This window comes from Myotis lucifugus, unplaced genomic scaffold (genome assembly GCF_000147115.1).
Source record: "Myotis lucifugus unplaced genomic scaffold, Myoluc2.0 scaffold_2245, whole genome shotgun sequence".
NCBI lineage: Eukaryota > Metazoa > Chordata > Mammalia > Chiroptera > Vespertilionidae > Myotis > Myotis lucifugus.
Genome location: NW_005873293.1, coordinates 2,562 through 15,242, shown reverse-complemented (window position 1 = coordinate 15,242; position 12,681 = coordinate 2,562). Strand labels below are relative to the sequence as shown.

Sequence of the window (12,681 nt, the reverse complement as noted above, 5' to 3'; positions counted from 1 at the left end):
GCGGGCCGATGCTCTATCCACTGAGCCCTACACCAGCGTGGGCTGTCCCACTTTTCTTTATTTGTTCCTGATAGTGAAGATCTTGTCATTGTGTTTGTGATGAATGCTAGGAAGGAGAGATACTGGGTGAAATGGGTGTTTTTGTGTGGTCATGTGTGTGTGTGTATCTTGAACTTTCATCTCTGCTCTGCGTTTCTCTGCCCGGTACTCACTGACTTAGGGAACAAAGAAGCACACAAGATGCTCATCAAGAAAAAGCTCCAGGAGGAAAGATGCCTTCATAACCGTATTCATGACATATTCTGTCAGGACATGATCCTAGAACTTGTCAACAAATTTGATTTTGTCTTTCGTCATGTGAGTTCGGAGGCTGTCAAGGCCCTGAATGTGTTTCTGATAGGACAGGAAGCATCTGGAAAAACGATGGTTCTAAGAGGAGCGCTGTTTGAGTGGGCCAATGGCAACATCTGGGCGGATATGTTCTCTTACGTGATTCACCTTTCTTCTCACGACATCAATCAGATGACCTCTGGCAGCTTGGTGCCGCTGATCTTCAAGGACTGGCCCAAGGGCCAGGATCCCATCGCTGACATCCTCTCCGAGCCCCAGAAGATCCTGTTTATCCTTGAGGACTTGGACGATGTGGAACTCTCGTTCCACATAGGCCCGCAGGCTCTGTGCACTGACAGCAGGCAGCAGGTGTCCATGCCCATCCTCGTGGCCAGTTTGCTGACCAGGAAGCTGGCCCCGGGCTGTCGCTTCCTCATCACGTCCAGGCCCCAAGGCCAGCCTGTCACCTGGACGATCATGAAGAAGACAGACATGCTCATGGCCCTGTCGTTCTCCCATGAAAAGAGGCACAAGTATTTCACCTTATTCTTTAAGGATGGTCAGAGGGCCGAGGCGGCCTTCCAGCTGGTACAGAGGAATGAGCTCTTCTTGCACCTGTGCCAAGCCCCCATCCTCTGCTGGGTCACTTGTGTCGCCCTGCAGCGGCAAATGAACCAGGGGGCTGATTTGAAACGCTCGTGCCAAACGCTCACCGACATCTACACTAATTTTCTGGCGGACACGCTGACTGCCCAGGCTGCCCACCAGCAGCCCATCGTCCCCCTGCAAAGTCTCTGCTCCCTGGCGCTGGAAGGGTTGCTCCATAACACGTTGCACTTCACCGAGGAGGACCTCAGGAGCGTGGGGTTCACCCAGGCGGATGTCTCCACGTTGCAGACCCTGGAGATTCTCTGGCCCAGCAGCCACCTGAAAGGCCATTACAGGTTCATACACTCAAAAGTCCAGGAGTTCTGTGCAGCCGTCGCGTTCATGCTGCCGCTGGCCGAGCACGGGATCCCTTCGGCCTGGGGGAGGTGTAAAGGGAAGTGGGAACGATAGGATGATTTCAGTCCCATCATTGCTTCCATGTTCGGTCTTCTTAACAAGAAGAGGAGGAAAACTTTCGAGACGGCTCTCGGCTGCCATCTCCTGACAGACTATGTCAGCCAGTACCTCCTCACGGAAACGAGGTGTTTTGGTGATAATTTGAAAGCCATTGGGCACCACACACCTTTGTTACATGGTCTCTTTGAGAACCAGGAGGAAGAATATATGAAATGGATCTTGGACTCCTTTTCAGAAGCGAATATTTATGTTAGAGACCACCAGGATCTGATGGTTTCATCCTACTGTCTGGGGTACTGCCAGCATCTACAGAAACTTAAGCTGAGTATTCAAAACATCTTTGAAAAGAGGTCTAATGAGCAATCAACTCCTAGGTGAGTCTTAAAATTTGTTCCTTTTATTGTTAGTGTTGATACAATTACAGAGGTCCCCATTTCCTCCCTGTGCCCCCCTACCCAACCTTGGACCCCCCTCTTCCCTCTGGCCATCACCACACTGTTGTCTGTCTATGGGTGATGCCTATAGGGCAGTGGTCAGCAAATGGCGGCTCGTGAGCCACATGCGGCTCTTTGGCCCCTTGAGTGTGGCTCTTCCACAAAATACCAACTTCTGCTCATGGGCCACAAAGTTTCAATCACACTGTACGTGCGCATTCATACGTGGTTTTTTGTGGAAGAGCCACATTCAAGCGGCCAAAGAGCCCCATGTGACTCGAAAGCCACAGTTTGCCGACCACTGCTGTAGTGTCTTTGGTTAATCCCTTCAACTTCTTTCATTTTGTTATTTCCTGTATTTCTAAGACCTGCCCATAACTCTAGTGCTTGCTGACCATCCTGGGGCTGAAAATAAAGGAAATACAGTCATCTCTAAGGACTGGTGACTTTTTACAATCTCTTGGCTGCAGTTTACATGAGGGTTTCTGGGTTGAACATCAGCCTCATTGACATCTGGAGCCATCAATTGTTTGCTGTCCTGTGACTTGTAAGCAGTTACTTTTTAAAAATATATTTTATTGATTTTAGAGAGGAAGGGAGAGAGAAAGATAGAAACATCAATGACGAGAGAGAATCATTGATCGGCTGCCTCCTGCAGGCCCCCCACTGAGGATCGAGCCCACAACTCAGGCATGTGCCTTTGGCCAGAATCCAACCTTGGACCCTTCAGTCTGCAGGTCAATGCTCTATCCATTGAGCCAAACCAGCCAGGGCAATGTAAGCAGTTTCATAGTATCTCTGACTTTTACCCATGAGACACCAGTAGACTGGCTCCCCTAGTTGTGACCATTTTAATAAAAAGGCTTTGGACATTACCAAATATCCCAAATCACCCACTGGCTTAACCTCAGTTCTTCTGACCTACTGTGTGGATTAACTGAAATAATCCAGATAAATTTCTTCAGGATGTTCCTAATGGCATAGACTGTGAAAAATGTACCATCAATACCAGTGTGATCATCGATATAGGTATTGGGATAAGGACGTGGACCTTTGAGGGTGGGGCATTATTCTGCTTACTATAGATAGTTAGGGGGAAAGGAATACTTGGCCAAAAACCTGAACTAAGTCAGGTTTAAAATGTCCATGCCCAAACCGGTTTTGCTCGGTGGACTGAAGGGTCCCAGGTTCGATTCCGGAAAAGGGCATAAACCTACCTCTGTTGTGGGCACATCCACAGTAGGGGGTTTGCGGGAGGCAGCTGGTCGATGTTCCTCTCACATCGATGCTTCTAACTCTCAATCCCTCTCCCTCTCTCTCTGTATAAAATCAATACAAAAATATAAAATTTCCAGAAATAAAAGCACAGTTAAGAAGATTTCATTTGGAAGGGGGGTGGGGTGGTCAGGGAATCAGCTTGGTTAGACATTTAAAAATAAACCAAAGTAAAAATCCAAATGTTAGAAATTCAGGCAAAACTACACTTAGATGCAAAATCAATGCTTTTAAAATGTTTGTCTGTACTTTGAAAAAAAAAAAAAAAGAAAGGGAAAGCTCTCCCTGCCAGGTCAAGTTTTTTTTTTTTTCCTTTGGGGGGAGGGCAGTAGGCTTTATTCTTTTGGCAGATCCTCTCAGTCATTATAGATATTGCTGCACAGTTAATAAAAAATATATGCTTCTCTGTAAAGCATTAAAGAAAAATCCAAAGATGAGATGGCTGAGGTCTCAGCTCAAGTATCTCCAAATACAATGTTGCCCATTCCCTGATCTTTCCATGTGTTATTTCTTGGTTGTTTTCCAGATCAATGCCATCCTCTGTTTGTGAGCCTCTGTGGTGCAAGCTTTTTTGTAGGGTTGGATTTGTTCAGAGCCCCATCCTGGGATCAACATGTTCCACTGCCTCTCTAGGTGCAGCTGGACGTCCTTCACCTCCAGGGTGCTGGACTTGCGATGCCGAGCAAGCTGGCAGGCTGCTGTCACTACACTCTCGATAAAATCATCAGCAGTCTGCAGCAGCAACTCCTGTGCATCTTCATCCAATTGCTCATTAGGGTCCACTTTTCTTACTAAGTCTTGTAATTTCTTCTTGGTCAACACCTGGTTGTTTTCAGGGCTGAGACGCCCTCCAGACACAGGTGTGCCTTGTATCTTTACCACTGTAGTGCTATTGGCCATGGAGCCTTGTGGAGGGGTGCTGGCTGGTTCCAGGTGCCCATGACCAGCGTAAAATGCCTGGTCTGTAGCCATATTCTCTGGGAACGTCTCCAATGGGACTGGAACAAACCCGGCCTGAAGTCAGCTCCTGATGGAGATCGACGGAAGGTAAGGACTCAGTAACAGGTTCACAGTTCTGGGGAGAAGAGAAGAGAGAATGAGATGAGAGTCACCTGCTGATCCACCCAATAATAAACACGCCTCACTTGTCCCATATTGAATAACATGGAAGTTAACCCATAGTATTTTTCTTTTAAGAATATTTCATTTTATTGATTTTAGAAAGAGACAAATGAAGAGGAGAGAGGGGGGGGAGAGAGACAGAGAGAGACTGAGAGAGACAGAGAAAGACAGAGAGAGACAGAGAGAGACAGAGAGAGAGAAAGAAAGAAAGAAAGAAAGATCAATTAGTTGACACCTGCTGGCCCTCCAATGGGGACTGAGCCTGAAAGCTGGGCATGTGCCTGACCAGAAAACAATCCAGTGATCTGTTGGTTCATTGGTTGACACTCAACAACTGAGCCACACCGGCCGAGCTCCAAAATCTATTTCAACAATAACACCAGCGTTTGTTGCTTCTCCTCAAGACAACTCAGTTGGTTAGTGTGTCTTTCTCCTAGGTCAAGTTTGCAGGTTCCGTGCCCAGTCAGGGCACAGACAAAAGTCAACCAATAAATGCAATGCTAAGTGCAACAAGAAATCTCTCTCTCTCTCTCTCTCTCTCTCTCTCTCTCAAATCATCAATTAAGAAATATAAGATAGAGTAATTCCATTGGTAAATTACAAGCACTATTTGGTCATGATTCTATAGGAAAATACAGAAAACAAATATTTACAACCTGGAATTGCATGGGATTCAGTATGCTGAGTGAGAGAGGCCCGTCAGACAAGTTATCCCAAGATTTCCCTTCGATGTGGAATTTACAGAACAAAGTAAATGACCAAACACACTCCTAGGCACCAAGAACAGACTGATAGTCGTCGTGACCGGGCCTGGGGAGCAGGGGTGGGGGAGCGGATAGAGGAGGCACTACAACGCCTCCTAACATGCACCCCCATCACACTTCCCAAATTAAAAATTAATCTGGTCAAAACGCCAACATTGGCCTAGTCTGAAATGCGCTTGTTTAAAATAGAAACCATGCCCTGTGTGTGAAGGGGGGCCAGGGGTACCCCTGGTTTCCACAGAATCTCAGAAAAGATGCACAGGGCACACACCCAGGACTTCTGAGACCAACCTCCGTGCATCCATCTGTGCATTTTTCCGCCGAACCATTCATCCACCCACCCACTCATCTATCCATCCCTCCATCCATGCATCGGTAATCACTCACTTCCAAATCCCAGGCCTCGGACGCCCTCGCCCTACATACCGCCTGGCAATCCAGACTGGGGAACTCTGTGCCAGGCGCTGAAACCCGCCTGTTTATATACCTGCTCCAGGCATCACTTCCTGTTCCCGCCCCGCCCTGTGATTGGTTAGAGACCAGGGTTGATCCATTTTTCATAATCCGCTGGGACATGGTTTCCAGGAGAAAAACTCCTGCGGCCAAATGGGGCCTGTTGGCCTATGAGCTGCTTCGCACGCATCTGAAGTGTTTGAAGGACTGAGACACGCAGACCGGACCCTGGCAGGTGTGGCTCAGGGATACCAGTGCGTGCCTGGGTGCCGAGGGGTCACGGAGGGTCACGGGTTCGGTTCCCTGTTTGGGCACATGCCCTGATTTTGGGTTCAAGCTCAATAGGTTCAATGTTTCTCTCCCGCCCCACCCCGCCCCCTCTCTTTCTGTCCCTAGTAGTAATTTAAATAGAAAATAATTAATTTTTTAAAAAATAGAAAAGCCCGCCCTAACCTGCTGGGCTCAGTGGACAGAGCATCAGCCTGAGGCCTGAAGTGTCCCAGGTTCGATTCTGGTCAAGGGCAGGTACCTTAGTTGCGGGCACATGTACCTTGGGAGAAGGTGTGCAGGAGGCAGTTGATCGATGTTTCTCTCTCACGATGTCTCTAGTTCTCTGTCCCTCTCCCTTCCTCTCTGTAAAAAATCAATAAAATATATTCAACATAAATAAATAAATCAAAAAGACTAGCCTGTTCTGCAGGCGATGGATACCCGTTCGCAGTCCTGTAGGATTCTGCTTGGCGGGAGCTCGCTGCCATCTCTCCTCCTCAGTCACGCTGTGGGGTGACCGTCACCCGTGAGAGCCATGGGAAGCCGTGAGTTCTGAGCCCTCGGAAGTGGCTGGACCTGGAGGGTGAGGGGGTCCAGCAGTGGGACTGAGATGGATTCAGGGACCAGGCGAGGGCGGCCCAGGCTGCTCCCACCACTCGCCCGTCAGGTGGGGTGGGGCCTGGCCTTGCCCCTGTTCCAGGCCAAGGGCCGGATACGGGAGGGGGTGCAGAGGCGGAGGAACTACAGAGCCCCTGGCCAGACCCCAAGGAGCTGGGACAGAAGGACCACCCCCCACCCCAGCCAGGCCCGCACAGACCTCTGGGAGCACCAGCCGGGCCCCCGGTTACAGCCCAGTCTCCAGAACGACAGCCCCAGCGGGCCTGGTGCTGAGCAGGCCCTTTCCCTGCCTCAGAGGGACGTGGGGTGACCTGATCCTGGGGCCCAGCGGGTATGCGTATCTCCCACGGGTGGAAATGGGGGAGCCTTCACCTCCATCGCCTCTCACCGGGTCCCCGTTCTAGACTCAAGGGCAGGAACGGCTGTGCAGGAGCTGGGTGGGTTCCCAGAAACCCCTCTCCTCCCACCCGCACCCGCGAGGGTGGCGGCCCCAAAGAACCCAGAACGGGGCAGGCACCTCATCAGTGACTTTATTTCTGGGCAGATGCTGGTGAATTGTTTCCTGGCTCTTCTCAGAACAAGCATCTCTGTCACGCTCCTCCCTTCCTGGGTCGGAGAACACGGAGCCCGCTGCCAGGCCCCTCCTCTGCTTTCAGCTGCCCCTCTGTCCAAGGAGACCACCGGTGCTCCTCTCCTGGGCCCCTGGACCGCCTCGCTGCCTCCCATCCCCCGTAAGGTGTGTGCTGGAGAGACAGGGGCAGGGGACTATGCAGAGGCCCCTTTCAGGGGGGCGGGAGTGAGGAGGGGTGGGCGGAAGGGAGGTCTGGGTGCCTCCACTTCTCATTGCCCTTTGCGAACTGGGAAAAAATTCAAAAGAAAAACACACGCTACTTTGAACTCAGGAATAAGGTCAAGTCCACTCGGAACAGAAACTCCCCCAGGCCCAACCACAGGCAGCTCCGCCCATGCACTGGCCCTGACCCCCGCCTCTTGGGAAAGCTGGGTTTGGGGCAGAAACGGCTGGAAAGGACCGGAGGACATTCGGGTACAGCTCATCTTAGACCAGGGAGGAGCCAAGCGGGGGAGGGGCAGTTCCTGGTGGCCAGGCTGGGCTGGAGCAGGCAGCAGGCAGCACCATGGGAGGCGGCTACCCCAGAGGCCAGGGCAGAAAGGGCTCCCCACCCTCAGGAACAATCATGGCTCCTTAGATGTCTTTGGAATGCGTTGGTGTTTCTTGGCGGTGTGAGGAAGGGCAGCTGTGGCCAGCCCACTGCTGCCATGTGGAGCTCTTCCTCTAGGCCCCCATCCTTCTCCTGTCAGTCACTCACCCCACAGACACCCCTGAGCACCCAGTGTGTGTGCCAGGCTCTGACTCTGGAGAACTCTGAGCCACGTAGAGTAGACAGCGCCATTGAACAGACTCTGGAGTGAGGAGAGGAGGCACTGTAGTGAGTGCTGTCGCCTGTAGCTGAGCTGTCCTGGAAACAGACAGCACAGACCCCAGGCTGCCTCCACGAAGTATCATGGAATTTGTCTGCAGTGCAACATCACACCAAACACATGCATATGGGGCCATGAGATAAGTGCACAGGACACCCAGATGTGCCCAGTGAGTCCTGATCTGGGCTTCTGCTGGTGTTTCCTGGAAGGGAGAAGCAGTTTTTCACAAGGGCGGAGCAGGCATGCCCAGGGCACCCTACTTGGGTCAAATCCAAGCTCAGGACTCATTCCGTGTGTGACCTCGGGACAGTCCCCCCCCCCCAGCCCCAGGCCTGTTCCTTTTCTATGAGCAGGTGTGATGGTTAGTTCCCACCTCGGTCACCTGTCCTGGACAGTGGTGTTGACAGTGGAGATCTTACAAGGGAAGCTCTGTCCTGGCTCTTAGACATTTTTTTTTCCTTTTCATTTTCATTTTATTTTATTTTAACTTTTTTGTTGTTGTTGTTCTTATTGGTGCTAAAGCTCACTGGAGGATATATTTTTCCATTGATGTTTTAGAGAGAGTGGAAAGGAGGCAAAGAGACAGAGAGAAACATCTATTGAAAGAGACACATTGATTGGTTGCCTCCCCCAAGCTCAGGATCAGGGTCAAGGATCCTGCCCCCAGCCAGTACATGACCTTGACTGGAATGGGACCCAGGACCTTCATTCAGTCCATTGGGCTCAGTGACCCCAGACCCGTAGCTCTCCCCTGCAGGTGCCAGGACAAGCATCTCAGAAGCACCCACATCTTTCATTCCAGTCTGACTGGGAAGTGGTTATTCAGGAGCAGGAAAGCTGATCCCCTGCCATTTTGGGGGAAGTTTTAGACCAATCAATCAACACAAACGAAATATTTAAAATGTCCATGCCCAAACCGGTTTTGCTCGGTGGATACATAGTCCGCCTGTGGACTGAAGGGTCCCAGCTTCCATTCCGGTGAAGGGCATAAACCTACCACTGTTGCGGGCATATTCACAGTACGGGGATTGCGGGAGGCAGCTGGTCGATGTTTCTCTCTCATCGATGCTTCTAACTCTCAATCCTTCTTCCTCTCTCTCTGTATAAAATCAATACAAAAATATAAAATTTCCCAAAATAAATTCACAGTTAAGAAGTTTTTATCTGGAAGGGGGTGGGGTGGTCAGGGAATCAGCTTGGTTAGACATTTAAAAATAAACCAAAGTAAAAATCCAAATGTTAGAAATTCAGGCAAAACTACACTTAGATGCAAAATCAATGCTTTTAATCTGTCTGTACTTTGAAAAAAAAAGAAAGGGAAAGCTCTCCCTGCCAGGTCAAGTTTTTTTTTTTTTTCCTTTGGGGGGAGGGCAGTAGGCTTTATTCTTTTGGCAGATCCTCTCAGTCATTATAGATATTGCTGCACAGTTAATAAAAAAATATATGCTTCTCTGTAAAGCATTAAAGAAAAATTCAAAGATGAGATGGCTGAGGTCTCAGCTCAAGAATCTCCAAATACAATGTTGCCCATTCCCTGATCTTTCCATGTGTTATTTCTTGGTTGTTTTCCAGATCAATGCCATCCTCTGTTTGTGAGCCTCTGTGGTGCAAGCTTTTTTGTAGGGTTGGATTTGTTCAGAGCCCCATCCTGGGATCAACATGTTCCACTGCCTCTCTAGGTGCAGCTGGACGTCCTTCACCTCCAGGGTGCTGGACTTGCGATGCCGAGCAAGCTGGCAGGCTGCTGTCACTACACTCTCGATAAAATCATCAGCAGTCTGCAGCAGCAACTCCTGTGCATCTTCATCCAATTGCTCATTAGGGTCCACTTTTCTTACTAAGTCTTGTAATTTCTTCTTGGTCAACACCTGGTTGTTTTCAGGGCTGAGACGCCCTCCAGACACAGGTGTGCCTTGTATCTTTACCACTGTAGTGCTATTGGCCATGGAGCCTTGTGGAGGGGTGCTGGCTGGTTCCGGGTGCCCATGACCAGCGTAAAATGCCTGGTCTGTAGCCATATTCTCTGGGAACGTCTCCAATGGGACTGGAACAAACCCGGCCTGAAGTCAGCTCCTGATGGAGATCGACGGAAGGTAAGGACTCAGTAACAGGTTCACAGTTCTGGGGAAAAGAGAAGAGAGAATGAGATGGGATTCACCTGCTGATCCACCCAATAATAAACACGCCTCACTTGTCCCATATTGAATAACCTGGAAGTTAATCCATAGTATTTTTCTTTTAAGAATATTTCATTTTACTGATTTTAGAGAGAGACGAATGAAGAGGAGGGGGGGGGAGAGAGAGACAGAGAGAGAGAGAGAAAGAAAGAAAGAAAGATGAAAGAAAGAAAGAAAGAAAGAAAGATCAATTAGTTGACACCTGCTGGCCCTCCAATGGGGACTGAGCCTGAAAGCTGGGCATGGGCCTGACCAGGAAACAATCTAGTGATCTGTTGATTCATTGGTTGACACTCAACAACTGAGCCACACCGGCTGAGCTCCAAAATCTATTTCAACAATAACACCAGCGTTTGTTGCTTCTCCTCAAGACAACTCAGTTGGTTAGTGTGTCTTTCTCCTAGGTCAAGTTTGCAGGTTCCGTGCCCGGTCAGGGCACAGACAAAAGTCAATCAATAAATGCAATGCTAAGTGCAACAAGAAATCTCTCTCTCTCTCTCTCTCTCTCTCAAAAATCATCAATTAAGAAATATAAGATAGAGTAATTCCATTGGTAAATTACAAGCACTATTTGGTCATGATTCTATAGGAAAATACAGAAAACATATTTACAACCTGGAATTGCATGGGATTCAGTATGCTGAGTGAGAGAGGCCCGTCAGACAGACAAGTTATCCCAAGATTTCCCTTCGATGTGGAATCTACAGAACAAAGTGAATGAACAAACACACTCCTAGGCACCAAGAACGGACTGATAGTCGTCTTGACCGGGCCTGGGTTAGCGGGGGTGGGTGGGGTGGATAGAGGAGGCACTGCAACGCCTCCTAAGATGCACCCCCATCACACTTCCCAAATTAAAAATTAATCTGGTCAAAACGCCAACATTGGCCTAGTCTGAAATGCGCTTGTTTAAAATAGAAACCATGCCCTGTGTGTGAAGGGGGGCCAGGGGTACACCTGGTTTCCACAGGATCTCAGAAAAGATGCACAGGGCACACACCCAGGGCTTCTGAGACCAACCTCCGTGCATCCATCTGTGCATTTTTCCGCCGAACCATTCATCCACCCACCCACTCATCTATCCATCCCTCCATCCATGCATCGGTAATCACTCACTTCCAAACCCCAGGCCTCGGACGCCCTCGCCCTACATACCGCCTGGCAGTCCCGACTGGGGAACTCTGTGCCAGGCACTAAATCCCGCCTGTTTATATTCCCGCTCCAGGCATCACTTCCTGTTCCCGCCCCTCCCTGTGATTGGTTAGAGACCAGGGTTGATCCATTTTTCATAATCCGCTGGGACATGGTTTCCAGGAGAAAAACTCCTGCGGCCACATGGGGCCTGTAGGCCTATGAGCTGCTTCGCACGCATCTGAAGTGTTTGAAGGACTGAGACACGCAGACCGGACCCTGGCAGGTGTGGCTCAGTGATACCAGTGCGTGCCTGGGTGCCGAGGGGTCACGGAGGGTCACGGGTTCGGTTCCCTGTTTGGGCACATGCCCTGATTTTGGGTTCAAGCTCAATAGGTTCAATGTTTCTCTCCCGCCCCACCCCGCCCCCTCTCTTTCTGTCCCTAGTAGTAATTTAAATAGAAAATAATTAATTTTTTAAAAAATAGAAAAGCCCGCCCTAACCTGCTGGGCTCAGTGGACAGAGCATCAGCCTGAGGCCTGAAGTGTCCCAGGTTCGATTCTGGTCAAGGGCAGGTACCTTAGTTGCGGGCACATGCACCTTGGGAGAAGGTGTGCAGGAGGCAGTTGATCGATGTTTCTCTCTCACGATGTCTCTAGTTCTCTGTCCCTCTCCCTTCCTCTCTGTAAAAAAATCAATAAAATATATTTAACATAAATAAATAAATCAAAAAGCCCAGCCTGGTCTGCAGGCGATGGAGACCCGGTTGCAAACGAGTAGGATTCTGCTTGGCGGGAGCTTGCTGCCATCTCTCCTCCTCAGTCACGCTGTGGGGTCACCGTCACCCATGAGAGCCATCAGTAGCTGTGAGTTCTGAGCCCTCGGAAGTGGCTGGACCTGGAGGGTGAGGGGGGTCCAGCAGTGGGACTCAGATGGATTCAGGGACCGGGTGAGGGCGGCCCAGGCTGATCTCACCACTCGCCTGTCTGGTGGGGTGGGGCCTGGCCTTGCCCCTGTTCCAGGCCAAGGGCCGGATACGGGAGGGTGTGCAGAGGCGGAGGAACTACAGAGACCCTGGCCAGGCCCCAAGGAGTTGGGACAGAAGGACCACCCCCCACCCCAGCCAGGCCCGCACAGACCTCTGGGAGCACCAGCCGGGCCCCAGGTTACAGCCCAGTCTCCAGAACGACAGCCCCAGCGGGCCTGGTGCTGAGCAGGCCCTTTCCCTTCCTCTGAGAGGGATGTGGGGTGACCTGATCCTGGGGCCCAGCGGGTATGCGTATCTCCTGCGGGTAGAAATTGGTGAGCCTTCACCTCCATCACCTCTCACCGGGTCACCATTCTAGTCTCAAGTGCAGGAACGGCTTTCCAGGAGTTGGGTGGGTTCCCAGAAACCCCTCTTCTCTCCCCCCCGCACCCGCGAGGGTGGCACCCCCACAGACCCTGGAACGGGGCAGGCACCTCATCAGTGACTTTATTTCTGGGCAGATGCTGGTGAATTGTTTCCAGGCGCTTCTCAGAGCAGGCATCTCCATCACATTCCTGCCTTCCTGGGTCGCAGAGCATGGAGCCCGCTGCCAGGCCCCTCCTCTGCTTTCAGC

The 12,681-nt window shown here is 50.6% G+C and overlaps 2 pseudogenes; both read right to left on the bottom strand.

Annotated features, from left to right (window-relative positions):
* Positions 1 to 3,608: 3,608 nt before the first annotated feature.
* LOC102436043 lies at positions 3,609 to 4,076 on the bottom strand (annotated as a pseudogene).
* A 5,245-nt stretch (positions 4,077 to 9,321) lies between these two features.
* On the bottom strand, positions 9,322 to 9,789 carry LOC102435726 (annotated as a pseudogene).
* Positions 9,790 to 12,681: the final 2,892 nt, after the last annotated feature.